Source organism: Anomaloglossus baeobatrachus, chromosome 9, assembly GCF_048569485.1.
Source record: "Anomaloglossus baeobatrachus isolate aAnoBae1 chromosome 9, aAnoBae1.hap1, whole genome shotgun sequence".
Lineage (NCBI taxonomy): Eukaryota > Metazoa > Chordata > Amphibia > Anura > Aromobatidae > Anomaloglossus > Anomaloglossus baeobatrachus.
In genome coordinates, this window is record NC_134361.1 from 53,446,495 (window position 1) to 53,468,441 (window position 21,947).

The 21,947-nt window shown below is 44.3% G+C and overlaps 1 protein-coding gene across 1 annotated transcript in view; it reads left to right on the top strand.

Moving 5' to 3' along the window:
- Positions 1–698: 698 nt before the first annotated feature.
- PLS3 (plastin 3) overlaps positions 699–21,947 on the top strand; it is a 102,673-nt gene continuing 81,424 nt past the window's right edge. The window contains 1 exon segment of the mRNA XM_075324869.1: positions 699–812. The gene's annotated coding sequence lies outside the window, so the exon portion shown is untranslated.

The following is a 21,947-nucleotide window of genomic DNA, read 5'->3' on the forward strand; positions in this document are numbered from 1 at the left end:
ACACCTCAGTACAGGGGACACCTCAGTACAGGGGACACCTCAGTGCAAGGGACACCACAGTGCAAGGGACACCACAGTACAGGGGACACCTCAGTGCAGGGGACACCTCAGTACAGGGGACACCTCAGTGCAGGGGACACCTCAGTACAGGGGACACCTCAGTGCAGTGGACACCTCAGTGCAGGGGACACCTCAGTACAGGGGACACCTCAGTGCAGTGGACACCTCAGTACAGGGGACACCTCAGTACAGGGGACACCTCAGTGCAGGGGACACCTCAGTACAGGGGACACCTCAGTGCAGGGGACACCTCAGTACAGGGGACACCTCAGTACAGGGGACACCTCAGTGCAGGGGACACCTCAGTACAGGGGACACCTCAGTGCAGGGGACACCTCAGTGCAGTGGACACCTCAGTGCAGGGGACACCTCAGTACAGGGGACACCTCAGTGCAGTGGACACCTCAGTACAGGGGACACCACATTGCACCGGACACATTGTCATCTACAAGTTACTTTTCAGCTCTTACAGACAATACAAGAAGGATTCAGGCGTGCAACCACCACCCTGCAGAAAGCATGCAATCAGAGGCCGCAGAAAAACGGATTGACGGCTGAAGAGGCCAATCAGAGAGCTGTGATGACTTAGTTTCCAGCCATTGCAGGGAGAGAGGGGGCGGGGCTTTCAGTGTTGGGATCCTGGCTGGAGCTGAGTGGGGCTGTGCGCGCTGAGCGGCTGCGGGGAGCGGAGGTGACGGCTGGAGACGGGAGCGGCCGCAGAGGGACCGGCTGCAGAGGAGCACACACTGTCTGTAAGTCTGCTGGGTGTGACTGGCGGGGCCGGGGGCTGCATGGCGGCGCCTCAGCGAGCTGCAACCATTCCTACATCTGGTGCTGATCCCGAAGGAGTCTGCATGGAGTCCTGCAGATGCCTAGAGGTCTGTGCTCCAGAGGCAGGTGTGTGTGTGTGTGTGTGTGTGTGTGTGTGTGTGTGTGTGTGTGTGTGTGTGTGTGTGTGTGTGTGTGTGTGTGTGTGTGTGTGTGTGTGTGTGTGTGTATATGTATGTATGTATGTATATATATATATATGTATATATATATATATATATATATATATATAATTTTAGTGTGAGGGCTGGTCAGACACTTTGTATATATAGTCATTCTATATGATGCATGCTTGCATAGTCAATCTTGAGCACAGTAATAGCAGAAAGGATAAAAAAAAATGTAGAAACAAATGTAAATATTGTAAATATATATGAAAATAGAATCAGAACATCAATTGAAAAAAACAAAAAAATAAACCTTGTGCTTTTGATAGCCCATAATGACATTTTAGTCCTGCTGTAAACCTTAGAGGTTCTCGGGGAAACTGAAATGTTGTCGTTGGCTATTAAAAGCACAAGGTTTTTTTTTTTCAACTGTTGTATTTCCTCCATAGTTTTTTTTTTTTTTTTTTTTTTTTTGCTTGTGCTTCTATAAAAAAATAAATAAAAATATATATATATATATACAGATACACAAAATATATGTATTTACATATATTGTAATGTAATATATGTAAATTTAAATGTATTTACATATATTTTATAAATATATTATTTTATATATATATATATATATATATATGTTTACAGATATATATGTATGTATGTACAGATACAAAACTGAAGATCACAAAATAAATAAAATTTTATATATATATTTTTTTAAATTTTTTTTAATACCGTAGAAGCAGCACCAGCAAAAAAACAAAAAAAAAATTATTATATATTTTTCTGATTATTTTTTGTGATCTTCAGTTTTGTATCTGTTCCAAACTTGGCCAAGTCCCAGTCTCCGAGCCATCCGATGCGGCTAGGACTGTGCCAGCTCTTTAATATTATTCCAGTTGATTTCTGACTTTTCTGCCTCCTGCGTTGGGCTGTATGGCTCCTATAAAATTATACCACCTCTGCTGTAGTGTGTTTATATTAGGCAGTAAACTCTTTCTCTCTCCCCAACCCCCCCACCATGGGGTTGATTTGAACTAACAAAACTTTTTAAGTAAAGATCCCTTTGTGTGTCCTCCCCTGATCTGGAGCGCACATGACATTCGCATTTCATGTTCCTGGCATTTGTCTAAACTTGTGAGATGTGGCGGTAAAGCTGGTTGAAGATTAATAAATCCCAAATGTCCCATTACCACCAGTAGCTGTAAACTGGTTAGAACACACACGGTTTAGCTTGTGATCAGCATTTTTTTGTGCTTGATCCTGGCTTTGAATAGAGCGAGAATATAAAGCTCAGTGATGATAAATATATACTGGAGATAAGACCTGGTTACAGGTCAACTAGAGCGGGGTAATGTGGCACTCGTTGCATTCCTAGGATTCTGCATAGAGAGGGTTGGAGCAGGCGTCTGTTATTTTTCCATGCTCCAGTTGCATCAGGGAAGAAGCCATTGGCAATTGTCATCACTGGAGAGATGCTAGACACATTGTCTACTGCTGGTTGTAATAGTGTTAGGCTACTTTCACACATCCGGTTTGAGCACTGCGGCTCAATCCGGCTGTGAAACCTATGCAACGGATGCGGCGAAAACACCGCATCCTTTGCATAAGTTTTTACATGCGGCCGGTCCGTTTTTTTCCGGTTGCTGCACGCTACTGAGCATGCGCAGTGGAAGAAACCGCATGCGGCGGCTGAATGCGTTTTTTCCGCATCGCGCCGCATCCGGCGTCCATAGGCATGCATTGAAAATGCGCCGCAGCGGCCGGATGCGGCGCGATACGTTTTTTGCTCCGGCAAAAAAAAACCGCTGCAGGCAACGTTCCATCCGGCCGCGGCATCGGCTAAATCTGCCGCATGCGGCAAAAAACGGACCGAACGCAAGCCCATGTGGCACAATACGGCACTAATGTAAGTCTATGCAAAAAAAACACAACCGGCGGCAAAAAAAACGGTTGCAGTTTTTCTGCAGAGTGCCGTATTGTGCCGCAGAGCAAAAACCGGATGTGTGAAAGTAGCCTTACAAAGTTGCCCTATGTGTCCCTCCTGATCTGGGCTTGGCATAGAAGGCAGATCCATCTTTAACATACTTTTTTTTGGAATTTAATAACACCTGACACCCACGTGTGTAAAATCTTCACTCTTTTAGTTTATGGTTGTCAATCTCATCCTTTGTAGTTTGTTAATGTGTAAGCTAATAATGTCAGGTATTTACGAGGGATGCAAATGCCAAGCATTCAGTATACTCCACTCGGTGTGATCTGTGGTGGCTTCAGTCCAGGCGCCACGTTTTGTTGTAAATAATTAATTTGATTAAATAGATTATCCATTTTGTATTATGGCTCAAATAAATTTTGTAGGATGTAATCTATAATACATTGTAGCATTAAAGGCCATTAAAAAATGGTGGCTTTGCATATTTTTGGACTGGACCCAAGTCTCATGATGGCCAAGTTTAACTACCAAATTCATGGTGCAAGGGACTGTCAAGTTGATGACCTTAGCTTAGATGTTGAGAAGCCTGTAGCTATTGGGGCCCCTATTCCATAGAACCCCCCCCCCCCCATTATCCAAAAATGGGTACCAAAGTAGATTTGGCCACAAATACACACCGCAGCCATGCTTGAACCGGTCTTTGTACTACCGGTTTCTCATCTGATCTCTTCAGTACTTTACCATCGCTTATAGCGACAAGTGTAAAATATGGGCGTATAAAGGGCGGGTTCATCGTATTAAATGTCATACCCAAGTATGCATTTGTTACATTTATGAGCCGGAGTGGTAGTAAAAGGACTTGTACATTACCAGGGATATAAGTTTATTGGCAGCGTGAACATGCACCGTGAAATGAGATGTAGTGCGCATGCACCCACTGCGATTAGGCAGATTTATTCTAAGTGTTTAATTCTTTCTACTACTTAAAAGGGATGTCCACTACTATGAAAGTACAGGGTAATAGACCCAGCAGGTTATGTCGCGGTCACAAGGGTTACTCAACTGGTTGGAGACTGGTGGTTCAGTTCTTGGTGACGGTTCCCAGAAACTGTGACCCTAACCGGACAAGTAAAGGGGTTATTTACTAGAGAGGTAGGTTGTGACGCATCACTGCTTCCAAGGGTAGATGGTGGAGCAGCCTGGTGGTATACCCTCTCCAGGTTGGGTAGATCCCTTGCAAGATAGAGGAGGGTGGGTGATATAGTAGATAGTGCAGAAAGGGAGGAATGACGACGGTGGTAGTGCGGGTCTGTAAGGAGGCCCAACAAAATCTTTGCAGTTCTGTACCTTTTACTTGTAGAGGATGGTGCTTACAGTATAGCTGGGGTACAGAGCAGGTCAGGTGCCTGGGGTCATACCAGTCTGGAAGAAGCTGGAGTTCCCTCACCAAGTGAGAGTAGGATGCCTTCCTGACCTTCTTTTCTTGTGTGGAGCCTCAGGTGCCTGTGAAGCTACCCTCCTTCCCCTCCGGTTCTTCCTGTGTAATTCCTCCAGTTCAGCCGGCAATGAAGCCTTGCAAGTGATGCTGGACTAGTCCATGCAACTCTTGGCTCTTCTATAGTGCTATGCTACTGGGTCTACACAAATGACCAGCAGATCTGTGTTCTGTCACTCCCCAGCTTCTGTCCTTGGGATCTTCAATCCATGGACGATCTAGGGTGCTGGTACCCTACTTTCGGCATTGCCCTGGGGTGAGCTCTTTCTGTGCATCCCCTTTTTTTTTTTTTTTCCCTTCACTCTCCCGCTAGGAAGAGACACCCCTTGAACATAGGTACTCGTGCTCCCCCCTCTGATTAGGGAACAGGCTGCATGTGAAAGCAATGGGGTACTTTGTGTAGGGAACTCCTGCTACCTCCAGACCTGGCACCACCATAGGTTACAGGGCTGATATCATCGTTGCCACTGTGGCTTCAGTGTGCCACAGTTATGTGCAAACTCCTCTTCCTCTGATGGATATTGATGTGATGAGATCGATGGTAAAAACTAGGGCGTGCAGAGGGCCTGGAGATGAGGTGCCACGTTCACCCATTCACTATTTGGTCAGTATTTTACATCCATATTTGTAATCCAAAACAAAGAGTGGAAAAGTATAATAGAAACACGGGCACCACTTCTGCATTTTTTCACCCATTCCTGGTTTTGGCTACAAATACTTGTGTAAAATACTGACCAAACACTGAATGTGGTCTAAGTTGGCGTATTGGACAAGCCTTAAAACTCCTAAATGCTAGGGTATGACTTGGGTCTTGTTGTGGCCAATTTGCTAGGGGTCCAAGCACCAGTGTCTGCTGCCAGCTCCCTCTGCTGAATAGTTTCAGTGACTATTGGACCAACCATGTGACTTGTGGAAAGCCAAATCTGGCCTTCAGGTACCTCCACTAGTGCCGATGCCACTTTCTCATATGAGCCAAATTAGTTCCCAACTTTTCTAGATACTGCTGACATGCATGATTTGTATCAGTCTCAGTTTTCTCGACAACCCCTTTTAAAATGGAATTGCTTTATGGCGGTTGTCTTATAACATATTGGAAGCTCGCGTTTACTACTGTTCATTCCTCCATTAACGCTCTTATAATGAGAGGATTTAATGAGATTAGTAGCCATTAACGGGAAGCTGATCACTGCATATTAATGTCATCCGTCCCAATCGCAGAGTAAACCTCTGTAACCAGAGACGTTCCGTTCTCCTAGAACCTCCTTATATTTGCATGTCACGTTTTACATTAAGCAACCAAGAGCCGAGTGTTTATCGTGGCATTTCTTTACTCTTGGCGTATACAACCCACATCCACCCATGGAGTGACACTGGGATGGATGGCTGCGTGTGAACGAAAGGTGAGGTTGTGTCAGAAGATTGTGTCCGCTTCAGATTCCTGGCTTATCTCTGACAGGTTTAATACTCTTATCTTTTAAAGTATTTTCTTTATTTTCCTTGTGACTACAGCCACAGCTGTCCCGTCACTTTCTGATGTAGCACTCACACGGGTTGGCTTGTAAAATGACTGTTATGACTGGTAAGAAATGAAGGTCTGTATGCTGGGCTCCTGCAGTTAGGACTGTCGCAAAGATGCAAGCCCCAACCAGTGGCCGTTCTCAACTGATGGCATCATAAAAGGACTTTTCAAAAAGGGGCAGTGTCAGGTTCAGACTGGCCCACTGGAGAGCAGGAGAATTCTCCCGTGGGCCCCTTTGCATTTGTGTCTCTTACCACCCCCAAACATGAGTTGGCACAATACACTTGTTTCACTGTTTCATGTACAAAGGAAGCATCTCATCATTCATTTTACAAACTACCGGTATATTATATAGAAGCAAAGGGACATTTGTGAATGTAATATTTGCATGTAGTTGTTCAGTGGTCCCTCAATGTCAATGTTACTGGTGGACTCCTGCCTCCCCAGTCTGACATTGCGCAGTGTTATTTTTGGCCACTGAGTAAACCGCTATCTACACTTGAAGGCTCTTAAGGCCCCTTTACACACTGCAACATCGCAAACGACATCGCTGTAACGTTACCGGTTTTGTGACGTAATAGCGACCTCCCCAGCGACATTGCAGTGTGTGAAACGCACCAGCGACCTGGCCCCTGCTGTGAGGTTGCCGATCTCTACACATCTCTCAGGACCATTCTTTGGTCCTTTGTTTCCCGCTGTGCAGCATGATCGCTAGAAAGTCTCAGTGTGTAAAGGGGACTTTACAGCGACTTCGTTAGCGACTTCCCTTTCAAAAAGCTGCTTTACAATGTCCCCAATGACTAGCTAGGTCGTTCTGCAGGTCCGTATCGCTGTTGCGTCGTTTTCCAGGTTTGCCTGTTTGACAGCTCACCAGCGACTCACCAGAGACTTTGTTGCGATCCCGGCCAGGTCGGGATCGCTGGTGGGATCGCTAGAAAGTCTGTGTGTAAAGGGGCCTTTAGACCATATTTAAAGCACCACTACAGTGTTTGTGTATGTTTGGTTTGTATGTGTGTTTTTCTTCAGCGCCGGAGTGGTGCTTTTAATCTAAAGTCCCTGCCCCTACTCTTTATACTATCTCTCGTATTGTCACCTTTTATCAATGCAGCTCCGGTCCCATCTTATTACTGCAACTGCTTACTGGCTGTAAGTTAGAAGTTGCGTCACACGCTCTCAATAGAAGTCTATTAGAGCCAGAATGAGGCTCTCATAGACTTGTAGTGAAGAATTACCTCCGGCGCTCTCCATGAAACACTGGAGTAGCCGGCAAGTCACAAACTGCCAGGGACCAACCAGACTAGTGGTGATAGGTGAAGATGCTTGAGGGTGACTATGAGTAGGGTTAGGGACCTTGGATTGGAAGTACCACTCCAGCGATGATGTAAAACAAAACCCACTGGAGTGATGCTTTAATATATTCTTGAGCAAATTTACTGTTGTAAATTCTTTTTGATTTTTAGAAGAAAACATTTGATCTATAAATAAGCTGTAACAAAAAAAAAAAAAACAACCTAGAAAAACTTAGTTTCTCAAACATTATCCAGTATGAGTCATTGTGAAAAATTTGGAGATTTAGTTTTAAATTCCCCATACACATTAAAGAGGTTGTTCACTACTTACATTGATGGTCTAACCTTAGGATAGGTCATCGATGTCTGATTGGCCGGGGGGCTGACACCCCGCACCCCACCGATCAGCTGTTCTGTGTCTTGACGGCAGGAAATGCTCAGTTCCGGAGCACCTCCATCTTCTGATGGCTGCAGATAGGTAATGCACATCCGTCTCCCATTCTAATCAATAGGAGGAAGATGTGCAGTACCTAGCCGCTATCAGAAGATGGGGCAGCTCCGGAACTGAGCATTTTCTGCTGCCGGCAGTGACAACAGCTGATCGGTGCTGGTGTGGGATGTTGGACCCCGGCTGATCAGACAATGATGACCTATCCTAAGGAAAGGCCATTAAAGGGAACCAATTAAAAAGGATTTCCATATATAACCTAAAGCCAGTGTTATACTGGCACTATCAGGCTGATTCTATACATACATGTAGTGGTCAGCTAGGATGTTTAGGTTTTGAAATCCAACAAAGTAAAGTTTATACAATAATCAGCTTCTTCAGTGACAGCAGCGGAGGATCAGATAATATCTGGGGAGGAGGGAATTCATAGTTATCCCCTCCCTCTGTTAGAATTAGCATAAGTATTTTATACAATCGATGTACGTTTTCTCTTCCAGGACCTGTGCTGAGGCCATACCCATGTGACCAGAAGGGGCCTCAGTCAACAAAGCTGATACCAGGAAGCAACATTTTTCTGTTGGCTGAGGCCCCGCCCCTTCTGGTCACATGGGTATGGCCTCACAAAGGTCCTGCAAGTCAAAAATTTAAATAATTGTATAATACTTATGCTAATTCTAACAGAGGGGGGGAATAACTATGACCCCCCCCCCCCCGATATCTGATCCTCAGCTGCTGTCATTCAAGAAGCTGCTGATTTTATAAACTTTACTTTCTTGGATTTCAAAACCTATACATCCGAGCTGACCACTACAGGTATGTATAGAATCGGCGTAAGGCCTAAGACACACGGCATGAAAATCGGACTGAGTGGAATGCAATAAAACATCACATTCCAGTCTGACCAATATTGGCATATGTGTCAGCACCCATGAGCGATTATTTTCTTGGCACTAATCGGACCGAGAAAACAATTGCAACATGCTGGAGGTGCAATGCGAGACTTTCTCTCGCACCCATTGAAGTCTACGGGGCGAGAAAAAGATCGCACTGCACTCGCAGTACACCCGTGTACCGCGAGTGCAGGGCAATAATGGCAAAAGCCAGCAACAGAAGAGAGAGGGAGATAAATCCGGCCCACCCCTCCTCAGCGCCGGCCTGCCCCTCATAGCTGAGGTCCGATCGCATGATTGGACCTCAGTCGCAGTGACACTCGCATGACAGTCTGTCACGCTGTGCTGCCAGCGTGAGCCGAGTGTCATGCGAGGATCGCATTAGGCCCCGTGTGGCCCCAGCCTGATTGTGCCAGTATAGCACTGGCCTTAGGTTATATAGGAACATCTTGCTGATTGGTTCCTTTTAAATGTAAAAGTAATGGACCAACCCTTTAAATATTGGTCACATTCACCAGTTTTGATGGGTGCGGCCAACCAGCTGATGTATTTGTAGGCCTCCCGAAAGAAGCCACTTTCTTCTCTCCCCTGTTATAAACACATGAATGAATGCTCAGCTGAGCCGGTCGAGAAAGCTGTCTGCTGAACAAAGTTTCATCTGTCAAGTCGCTCACGTTTATGGCCAGCTGAAGTTTATGCTATCAACATTATAGGATTAGCAACTCTGCCCCAATGTTTTTAGTGCATAGTAAATGCCATTGAACCCTATCTAGCTATAGGGTTCAATGAACCTGGGAGGAACAGACCAGCATATTATATTTGGACATTGCTCTGTTACCTGCATTGTGACCATAGTCTGTTCTAATTTTATTTATTTAAGAAGAAAAACGCCAGATTTCTCCATATTCATACACTAATTTTGCATTTAGTCCTTATTCTTGTTTACGTAGGCTCAATACTTAGCACTGTTGCTTTGTCAAACTGGGGCTTTGGACTTTGAGGGGTTATTTCAGTTTAGACAAATTGATCAGTTACTCATTGGGTTGATCATTGTTGAGTCTGGATACGTTTGGCCTCTTGGTCTTCAACTTCTCCTGATCCCAATAGACTGCAAGACTGGGTCAAAGAGGCGTTGAATTGGGCAGCTAAGAACTTATACATAAATCTTGTTACTTCATTGATGTAGGTTGGATACAAAGTGACCGTAGGAAGAAAATCTGATACTAGGGTATAACATTTTACATTGATGACTATCCTTAGGATAGGTCATCAGTGTCTGATTGCTCAATGTCTGAGACGTCACACCCACGTCAATCTGCTGTTCTCGGTCCCGGTAATGCTCAGTTCCGGAGTTCCTCCGTCTTCTGATGGCAGCTGCGGACGGGTACTGCACTTCTGCCTCCCATTCTAATAAGGAGAAGGCGGATGTGCAGTACCTGGCCGCGTTTGATCAGAAGATGGAACAGCTCCGGAACTGAGCATTTCCTGCTGCCGGGACCGAGAACAGCCGATCGGTAGGGATGCTGGGTTTCACACCCCGGCCAATCAGACATTGATGACCTATCCTAAGGATAGGCCGCCATTGTCAAAGTAGTGGACAACCCCTTTAAGGTAGACTCCCTGTAGAATAGGGACACTCAATTTGTCACTCTGGATGATGTGAATAGAGCCAGATAACCCATTTGTAGGATTTAAGATGTTACTAGTTTGAGGCAGGAAACTTGTGGTGAGGCCAAGTATTGTGATGAGCGTATGATACGGACCGGTCAATGCACAGGTAAAGGTTTATGCCCCTAAATGTGCTCTATGGTATATAGACCTATTGAGAGGTAGCTATGTATTTAGATCTATAGAATGATATAGTGTATAAATCTTAAACGCCTAGCTTTAGAAGCAAGGAGAAATAGGGAATGTAGACTGACAGCCCCTTACAATAAAAAACAATATCTGTGTGGAAAAACAGATTTTAGTTTTTAATATTTCAGAGTTTCACAATAATCCGGTCTTTTTATTATTTTTAAAGAGAACTTGTCACCAGGTTTTTCCTTTATAAACTGCGGCCACCACCAGTGAGCCCTTATGTACAGATTTCCAGAATACTGTATATAAGAGCCCAGGCCGCTCTGTATAATGTAAAAAACAGCTTTAGAACACTCACCTAGGAGCGGTCCGGTCCGATGGGTGTCGCTGCTCTCGGTCCGGCGCATCCTCCATCTTGTGCGATTGCCATCGTCCTTACCAGCCCTATGTAGATGACGCTTCCGGCATCATTCACAGACCTCCATTGTGCTCCTGCGTATGCGCACTTTGATCTGCCTGGCTGTAGTGTGCATGTGCAGGTGGTCTTTGACCTTTCCTTGCACCTACGCAATACAGTACTTTGAGCTGCCTTCAGCTTGGCAGATCAAAGTGAGCAGGAGCGCAATAGAGGCCGGCCTCTGTGTGGATGACCCAGGATGCATCATCCACATGGGGCTGGGAAGTGGGACCGCGATCGCACATGATGGAGGAGGCGTCAGACTGAGAGCAGTGACACCAATGGGACCCACTAGGTGAGTATTATAAAGGTGTTTTATTTTTTGTTATACAGAGCGTCTTGGGCTCTTATATACAGTATTCTGGAATGCTGTATACAGTGTGTCCACCCATATCCTGTCCACCGCCATTAACTTGAGAACGGCGGCAGCTATAGGCATAGAAGTGGTGTCTTGGTATAGTAAAGTAGCCATGCGCTACAGAATGAAATCACCGATAGCGCCACCTGGTGGAAAATAGTTAGCATTTTTATCTTGAAAATGGAATGAGAGAAAAAAAGTGACTTACAAAGTTGTAGGGCATCATCAATTCAATATGAATCAACACCTTGCATACAGAAATGCTATGATATGAAACCCTGCGCGCACGTCACCAGTGGTGACACTGGGCACAGTGCTCATCCACGAGAGATGAGCACTGGGCATGCGCGGGGACCTGTGGAGCACTGGGCGGCGTCCACAAGTATGGAAATCGGCGATGGGGGATGGCCTAAAGCGGCAGGAGGCAGCATAACGGCCATCAGGCAGCCCACCCCCGTGTCACATTTACAGTATCTGCATACAAAAAGGTACCACTTTATAAAGTGTTTATTTTGGTCTCACAGGGGGCACAATAATAACAGGGACCTTTCTAGAATGCAGCCCAGGAGCTGCAGAGGGGGAATCTTTTAGGTTTTGGGCAAAATTTCTGTTGACAGGTTCCCTTTAATCTGTCAAACACAATGAAAAAAGTGAAAGAAAAGGAACACGTATAGATTTTTAGAAATAATAAAGAAAATAGAAATATTGAATAGAATTATAGCGGTAATTTACTATTTGTTGCAAAAATAGCAATAAATTATGTATTTGTGTTTTTTTTAATTTAATTGTCGGATTATGAGTGTGTGTGTAAAGGGACTAATGAAATCATTATTTTCATGTCCAAATCGCATGTTTTCTGCACATAAAAAGCAGGTAAAACGCAGGAATTTGAAGGAATCTTGGTTTTTGCCATTTCTCGTTGACTTCAATGTCAGTAAAACGCACCCAAAATGGCATGGCTTCTTTGAACGCATGGTTTTTGCCACAAAATATGCAAATTAAACGCAAAGTGCGGTCTGGAAATCCCCATTTTCCATAGACTTTGCTGTGAAATCAAAACGCGTGCCTTTTGGCATGAAAAAGGTGCATCTCAAAATGGACCAAAAAAGCACCTGAAACGCAGGTGGAAACGCAAAGTGTGGTCTTAGCCTTAGAGTTAATGGTGTGGATTTTTCACTCCTTTGAGAAAGGAGTAAGAGGGGGTCCGGACACGCAGGGACAGAAGAAATTTGCAATACTACATGACATAGCCATGATAGCCAAACGATGTATTTTAAAACACTGGATACACAGAGAGCGCCCATCCACAAAGGAAGCCATCGGCGAATTACATAACCTATTGAGACTAGAGAAAATGGCAGCGGAAAGGGACAAAGACAGACTGACAGGCACGTTTTTTGGGAGATGGAGAAACTTTATTGAACGCCAATTTACTCCGGGAGAAATAAATAATGCGATGACACCTTTTACGCACTCAGTGGTATCTCCTGAATGATATCCAAGACAACTTGGGTAAATTAAGAATCATCCAGTAGTGGGTGGTGGAGAGCGGAGAAGATGAGCAGATAAGGGTATATCGGGACACGTCAGCAACTTCGGAAACACTCAGGGTTGACACTGGTTTTAACGACCTAAATGACTTGTATTGTTTATGCTATTTCTTAAAATCTTTGTTTTGGTTCAACATGTATTATCGCTTGCCAAAGATCAGTATGGAATTTCAAGATGGGGCAATATCCCCTATTATGTTTTATTCTGTCAGAGGAATGTTGTTCTTTTGTAACCGTGAAGGTCTTTATGTTTATAAAAATTGAAAAAATGTAATAACGTTTGGAAAAAAAACAATGGGTATACTGGTTTGCTACTAATATCTATGCACCGGATTTTGTGTTTGTATATTTCTGTATTTGGTTTGATCTTTGTCCCCCGTTGCTCTGCTTCCATCTCTTATACCAGAAAACAATAATCCTTGTCTGCTAATGCTGTACTGCGAGGGGCGTTACATAATCCCACTGGAATGTTCTCCGGGCTTCCTGTTTGCTGCTGGAGGAAGCCAAAGACTGTCTGGTAGATGGAGTATGTAGAAATCTTAGGTGTTCGCTGGCTGCTACAGTCTGAAAGAACAAACCGGGCGACTATGACCGGCATAACAGTCCGAGCACATAAATGTACTGCTCCGGAGTGCCAATATCCATCATAGAATCACACCCGGATTCTATCACGACTGTTGAGGTTTTCTTTTGCTCTCAATGATCTTTTATTTAAAAACAAAATTGGCAACCTTGGCAATTTTCACAATGACCGTTAGGTAATTTTTTTTTTTTTTACTCTTAAGCTGGGTTCACACATAGCGACAGCGACAACGACATCGCTGTTACGTCACCATTTTCTGTGATGTAACAGTGACCTTGTAAGTCGCTGTTATGATCGCTGCTTAGCTGTCAAACACAGCGACGCAGCAGCGATCATAACGTCGCTACATGTGCAGAGAGCAGGGAGCCGCGCACCTCTTAGCGCTGGCTCCTTGCTCTCCTAGCTACAGTATACATTGGGTTAATTACCCGATGTGTACTGCAGCTACATGTGCACAGAGCAGGAGCCGACACTGACAGCAAGAGCGGCGGAGGCTGGTAACGAAGGTAAATATCGGGTAACCAGGAAAAGGTCTTCCCTTGGTTACCAGATATTTACAGTGGTTACAGCTTACCGCAGCTGCCAGACGCCGGTTCCCTGCTCGCTTCATTTCGTCGCTCTCTCGCTGTCACACACAGCGATGTGCGCTTCACAGCAGGAGAGCGACGACCAAAAAATGAAGCAGGACATTCAGCAACGAGCAACGACCTCACAGCAGGGGCCAGCTCGTTGCTGGATGTCACACACCGCGACAGCGACGGGACGTCGCTGCAACGTCACAGAAAATGGTGACGTAGCAGCGACGTCGTCGTCGCTGTGTATGACACCACCTTAACTTCCATGTCCTTTTCCAAGAGTATTCAGCGGGCTCCTTATCAGCAGAGGCAGGATTACATTGACAGGGAACAAAACTGATAAAGTAGGATCTACCAATCACAGTAGGTGATTTAACTGCTGATCTTGCTACCTCTACCTTTACAATAACATTTGTACATGCTCATTAGATGCTTCAATAAAAATCATGGGGTCAGAGTCATTTAGATGAGCGCCAGTGAACGGTGTTCTTTCCAGAAACTGCAAATTAAAATCTTAAAAAAAGCCCCAGTGGCTAGTGTGAAAACTGCAAGATTTATTTTTGTTTTTTTTTTTTTTTTTTTTATTTTTAGTATGGATTGTAATAGGTGGGGAAAAAAATAACCAACTTTTTTTTTTTTTTTTTTTATGCAAGTCATTTTCTGAAGATGCCTTCCCTTTTAAAGTCACCGTACAGATTAGATAAAAATGGGCTGGAGAATGATTTTGTTGGTCTGAAACGCATCACAGACTACATTAGCCAATATTGAATTTTTATTGGTGATGATGATGCAGGCAGTGAAGGTTATCAGATAATCAGTTGAAAACATTCCATATGCCTGATCGGTGTTCTGGTTTATTACCAACATTTATTTCTTTCACCGAACCGGCTGATGATCGGTCATTATGCAACCTTTATCTGATCGTTCCGTGCTCCTCATTAGAGCTGGTCCATACCCGTCGCCCATTTATGCTGCCAGTAATAATGCACCAGGGCTGCTGGGGTATGTGTGCTGGGGTATGTGTGCTGGGGTATGTGTGCTGGGGTATGTGTGCTGGGGTATGTGTGCTGGGGTATGTGTGCTGGGGTATGTGTGCTGGGGTATGTGTGCTGGGGTATGTGTGCTGGGGTATGTGTGCTGGGGTATGTGTGCTGGGGTATGTGTGCTGGGGTATGTGTGCTGGGGTATGTGTGCTGGGGTATGTGTGCTGGGGTATGTGTGCTGGGGTATGTGTGCTGGGGTATGTGTGCTGGGGTATGTGTGCTGGTGTTTTTCATATCAAGTCGCTACAGCCATCATGCCACGCCTCTCAAATTTTCAGTTTTTACAATTTTTGTAATATCTGCAACAAAATAAGTATGCAACATGTTATGGGGAAATTGAGGGGCATTTCATGCCGGTAAATTCCCCCCTTGCTTATCTAGCTTAATAATTCCCCCGTACAGACCATTTTCTCGCCTAAAATCAAGGCCAATGCTTTCATAATACACATACACAATATGCTGAAATGTGGTACACGGAATGAGGAAAGCCTTTGTGTGCGTCCATTTGCGATTGGAGTTATATATAGATGTTACATTGTGGGGCCATAAATTTCTTCTTCTGCCGCCGTATTATGGATCCGTAGAAGGAGGAAGTTTTACACTAGACCCAATTATACTAATTGACGTTAATGTCCATTATAGGTTGGGTCTGTGTAATCTGCCAGTGACTGATCTCTGCTAAGTTAGTTGTATGTGTTGGGATTATCTGTCTCCAGTGTGTGCAGTATGTTGTGTAGAGGGGTATAATCTTATGGCACTGACTAGGTCTGATGGGGACAGGATTCTTCTCACTTTGCGCTTGTTCCTGGGGCCGGTTTTCTGCTTTCAGCCATGTGCTACCTCCACCGCCTGCACCTGATCAGGTTACAGAATGGTGTTTGATTACAAACGTTGCTGCATTTTTGTCATTCCTGTCCGGCTAAATGCTGCGCAGACCGGAGACCCTCGTGTCCCTTGTGGATATGAGTTTTTTTGGTAAAAGATGATGGAAAATAAAGTCTTAGGCTCTGTTCACACTAGAAAAAGGATTTTTCTCAAGAAATTTCTTGAGTCTGAAAGATTACCGCACTTGTGGTAAAAAAAAACTCACCGAAAACCGAATGCAGTTTTGCCGCGGTTTTGGTGCGTATTTTTCTGCAGGTTGATCCATGCGTTTTTTACCATTTTATCTATGGCAGAAAAGAAGTGACATGCTCATTCTTTTTCTTAAGAAATTCTGGAGAAAGAATGTTCTTGAGAAAAAAAACGCAGTGTGCGCACAGCTATTGTTTTTTTTTTTTTTTTTTTTTTTGTTTTTCCCATAGGTTTTGCTGGGCAATGTCTGCAGAAAGGTTACAAACATTTTCTCAAATTTCTGCAGCAAAAAAGCGGGTAGAAACGCAGTGTGTGAACAAGGGCCTTACTGCTGTCATCATGGCGTTAGACCTCGTTCCTCTTTTAATTTTTTTTTTAATAGACTGGTTAAACATTTTACTTGTTTACAAGTATTTCTAAAGATCTTTTATCGTTTGCAAATGAGCGCAGGGACTAGTCTCTAGGTGAGAGATGAGTGAGATCATCCTCTGACGCTGCGTATTCATTACCATGATAGCAAGCCCACAGGGGTTGCTAATGGGGCCGACTTGCCAGGGAAGCAACGCCCTTGGGACTAGTCCCCGCTCTCATTTGCATATGATAAATGATGTACGTCAATCAAAGTACAGTGCATTTCTGCAACTTTGAGTAAAGATATTTCATCAACCAACCATCGGATCTTTCTATAACAGGTATGCCTGCAATCAGCATCGTACTGCCTGTATGGCACTGTCTTTACTTCCTAAATCCAAATCCTGGTGGTTGGTTCTCTTTAACCCTTACTGATAAGGATACATTTCGGATCGCTGTGGGTCTGAACCCTCAGCAATCAAAATAACCTGGTTGTTGTGTGTTTTTTTTTTTTGTTTTTTTTATATGAAGGAGCAGATATTATCATATTTGAACTCCACTTTAGTTGACTATTTCCATCAGTCCCATAGACTTCATACCTCTGCTCCATTCATGATGGATGGAGAGGCCATGACCTGCTAGGATTGGAATAATCCTTTAACTATTTCCTGGAATCATGAAGGACTAGTTGTGCTTTTAAGGTTCTTTTAAAGGGAATCTGAGAGCAGCATAATGTAGAAACTGAGACCCTTATTCCAGCGATGTCACTGAGCTGCTTTAGTGTAGGTTTGATAAATTTACTGTTTTCTTAGCAGGAGATTGTCACTAGAGCTCTACTGCTGCCAGAAGTCATGCATATTCATGAGCTCTGCATGGCCCCATCACCACCACTGGCAGCTTTCTACCTATGCACAGGGTACACAAAGCTGCCAATCAGTGGTGTGGTCGGGGTTATAGAGAGGTCAGCATTCAGAGAACTGGTAGATAAATGTGACTTTATAAATGAGAGCAAGCAGCCTAGAAAATGACATTGCTGGAATCAGGATCTCTGCCCCTACTTTATGCTGTGCTCAGATTAGGTGGCAAAAACCTGGTGACACATTCCCTTTAAGTTCCATAAAACCTCATTAGTAGGCAGGCTAAATATTCATCTGTATTAGTCCTCTTTATCCAGAACATAAATAGACCTTCCTCCTCTCCATTCATGTAAGAGTTTTGTGTATGGATTAATAGGAAGTGTAAAGTGCTCGGACTCCACAGGCCCGTGCCCCCGCTGTGCCGTTCCTGCCACTTCAGTCAATTCCTGGCTGCTTGGTTCTTTAGATGAATTAACGTTGTGCATTAATCCTGTGCCCCGTCATTAGTTCACTGTAAGCCGATGATCACTGCTGGTATTAAAGAGACTGTGGCTGCTCCTTCACAATGATTGATAGGTCCATTCGTTGGGACTTCAACCCGTCTTGTGAGGGAAGAAGCCGTGATGCTGATTTAGTGCTGTGCTTTGAGTGGATTGATCTGTTTGCAGCTCTGTGCAAAACTTCTAGCTGGGGACCGTTGTGCAGGGAAGACTTAAACGCTGGATCCCACCTTTTTCAGGGCGATGTGATGGCCATCCGCCGATTGGGCGATGTGATGGCCATCTGCCGATCGGGCGATGGCCATCCGCCGATTGGGCGATGTGATGGCCATCCGCCGATCGGGCGATGGCCATCCGCCGATCGGGCGATGGCCATCCGCCGATCGGGCGATGGCCATCCGCCGATCGGGCGATGGCCATCCGCCGATCGGGCGATGCGATGGCCATCCGCCGATCGGGCGATGCGATGGCCATCCGCCCGATCAGTCATCCTAAGTCATAGTGGCAGGAGTTACTTTATATAATAGAAGTGCCTCCTATTTATTTCCATAGCTTTTTTGCATGGACATATTGTGATCGCTGTAAAGGTTTATGGTCATTCCTCACAAATATGATATCCAGACTGCAATTCTATGTCGTACACACTGGGGCTAATTAACTTACCGGTGTGTTCTAGGAGGACAGGAAAACAAGGATTGCAGAGATTGTAACTATCCTGTTGAAAAGACTGCGAGTGTTTCGGTTTTTTTGCAATAAGCAGCTGCCAGACATCTTTACCACCCCTCATCTGCACAGGGAACAAGATGGCAGAGGTTAAAATTAGTGATGAGTGAGCACAAAGATGTTTGGTACTCTAAACGAGCAGCCAGACGCTCAGACCGGCAAAACTCCATTACCGCGTATAATGGAAGTCAATGCGGAACTCAAGCATTTTTCCTGGATGAGCCTTCTGGAAAAATGTTGGTTTCCCATTGACTTCGTAATACTCGATAATTGTTGTGCCTCTCCGAGCGTCCCGATGCTCGGTCAGAGTACTGAGCACTCTAGCATCTAACTTCTAAGCTTCTAACTTGCATAAAACTCATGGAAGAAAAGCAGCAAAAATGTAATGTGAACAATGCCTTAGGCTATGTTTACACAGGGTGTTTGTGTGGTTTGCATGTTTCTCATTGCTTTTATGCAAATCCATGCTAATAAAATGCTGCTTTTTACAATACCAGCAAAAGCTGAGATTCCAGAAAGCCTCTGTGTGCCTCGTGCTGTGTTTTTGAAAGAAGCAGCATGCTTAGGCTATGTGCCCACGCTGCGGAAAATGCGCGGATTTTGCCGCGGATTTCACGCGGAGAAGCCGCGGATTTTCCAGAAATCTGCAGCACAGCTACTCCCCAGCCATTTCTATGGCATTTGGGAAATGCTGTGCCCACGCTGCGGATTTTTCCGCAGCTGAAATCGTGCGGATTTTCGTGCGGAAAAGTCTGCAGCATGTAAATTATTGTCGCGGATTTCTCCGCAGGGTCTCATATACTTACCTGCCTTGAAAGAGACCCGAGTCACTTTCTCCGTCCGGTGTACAGCAGCGCGGTGGATCCAGCCAGGTACAGGAAGGAAAAGGTGGGCGGGGCCTGCACGAGCTCCGGTCATGTGACAGCCGGAGCTAGTTCAGGCCCGCCCACCTCCAGCACAGTGAACCAGACGCTGCCTGACAGTGACCCGGCCGGCGGAAAGCGAGGTGCTGCGTGATGGAGATAAGTATGAGCACCCCGATCACTGCAGCACTTGTTCTGCATGGAGGATGCAGTGCCGAAGCCATGTTACTGTATCCTCAATGCAGAATGTCTGCACTATATCCGCACGACATTCCGCTGTATATCCGCAGCATTGAAACAGAGAAAGTTCTGTTGCGGATTTCTGGGAGCACCTGCGGAATGTCTTGCGGATATATCCGCAGGACAATGTCCCCATGGGCACATAGCCTTATTGTTTCAGCATTTTACACTTTTTTTTTTTTTTTTTTCTCCACACCCATACAAAGCAATGAGAGTGCAAAAACACACCAAAACCGCAGGTTATTTACTTCCAAAAGTTGGTTTTCCTGCAGCAAAAATGCCCTGTGTGAACATAGCCTCAGTGCTTACTCAAAACTAGTTTAAAATCCATCTAGCCTAAACATTTTTTTTTTTTTTTTTTTCCCCATCAAGAAAAATTGGGTAACTCTCAGGATACGCGCATTCAATTTTTGGTGTATCATAATGGAAACTGTGGGAATTCCTATCTTTTTTGCCGAGGTGCAGAATTACCGTAAAGTGAAACGACTGTAATGATAACCGGACTTGCGTGTTTGGGGAGAATTTTATTGATGCATTCCGTACGTAACACGTTTGACAGATGTATCGGCGCCTGTGTAGCACGTGTTAGGAGCAGCCGGCCGGTGCCGTACATGGACGCTGCATATCCTGCTAGCGAGGCCATGCACACTTTCTTTACTTAGTTTTATAGATACCTGCATGGTTTTACAATTGCATTCCTGAAAATATTATATTGAAGACCCAAGATACATAGTATTAGCGGGCAGATGTGACGAGTACACATGCCAAAGTGCCCAATTTGAGAGGCGATTTTTACATTTTTTTTTTTTCTGGCAAGGGTTTTTTTTTTTGTTTTTTTACTATAGGTGTCAATACCAAAATATGCAAAAAAAAATAAAAAATTCTGCCATTAAAAAAAAAAAGGCAGCAAGAATCGAAACAGGGTAGCTGTTTCGATTCTTGTTGCCTTTTTTTTAATGGCAGAATTTTTTTATTTAACCACAGAAACGCTGCAGTTCCCCTACACTTTTGTGGGGTTTTTGTCCCCCCACACACTTTATGCAAAAACTAATCTTAGTGCACCTATCTTTTTTTTTTTTTTTTTTTTTTTTTTTTAATTTTTTTTCATTCCTTCTCGTCTTAGGAGGTCCTTCTGCAGTCATGCTATTGTGATAATGTCTAAAGCCTTTTTAATGATTATCTCCATATTCAAAGCTGCTGGTACATGGCCGTACACTGACCAAGGCTAGTCACTATGGTAGGTCACATGAAAATTTTACACATAATGATGGGCGAAACTTGGCGCAATGAAAATTGTTTCAGAAAATTGAGTTGCTCTGACAGAACATGTGAAGTTACAAAAATTTTCATGCACATTTCTGTTGTATGTATTAGAACACACAAAAAAAGCAAATTGGATACAACCCTCCCCTCCCCCGCCTCCAAAATGGGCCAGACGAAATTGTTTTCAACTTTACAAAATTGTGGGTAAACCACTTTTTCAAGCTTGTGATGCTTCAAACTCACCCTTGGCAAGTATCAGGTGTGGGCAATATGAAAATCACATCTGAAACCAGATAAAAAGGGAATAATTGACTCAATCTTTGCTTTGTGTGATGGTGTGCTACACTAAGCATGAAGAAAACAGTCTGAGGATTTGAGTCAAAATTTGCTGAAAAATGTCAACAATCTTCAGGTTACAAGTCCATCTCCAGAGATCTTGATGTTCCTTTGTCGACAATGCGCAATATGATCAAGAAGTTTTCAACCCATGACACTATAACTAATGTCCCTGGATGTGGACAGCAGAGGAAAATTGATGAAATATTGCAACACATAATAGTCTGGATGGTGGATAACCAGCCCTAATCAAATTCAAAAGTTCAAACTGTCATGCTGGCTCAGTGTGCATCATTGTCAGCACCAACTATCCGTCCACACCTAAATGAAATAAAATGTCATGGCAGGAGACCCATGAGGACCCCACTGCTGACACGGGGACATAAAAGAAAGCTAGACTGCACTTTGCCAAAATATACGCAAGTCAAAATACTTCTGGGAAAGCGTTGTGGACAGATGAGACCAAGATAAAGCTTTTTGATAAAGCACATTGTGCGGTTTGCTGAAAATGGAATGAGGCCAACAAAGAAAAGAACATAGTACCTACAGTCAAATATGGTAGAGGCTCAAAATGTTTTGGGGTTGTTTTTGCTGCCTCTGGCATCGGGAGCCTTGACTGTGGCAATCTTCAGATTTCATGAGGCCTTGCACAAAGGATTTTGGGTGGCAGTATAGTGCCCAGTGTCAGAAAGCTGAGTTTTTGTCATGGGTCTTCCAGCAATACTATGATTGCAAACATACTTCAAGAAGCCCCCAGAAATGGATGGAAACAGTGCTGGAGAGTTCTGAAGTGGCAGCAATGAGT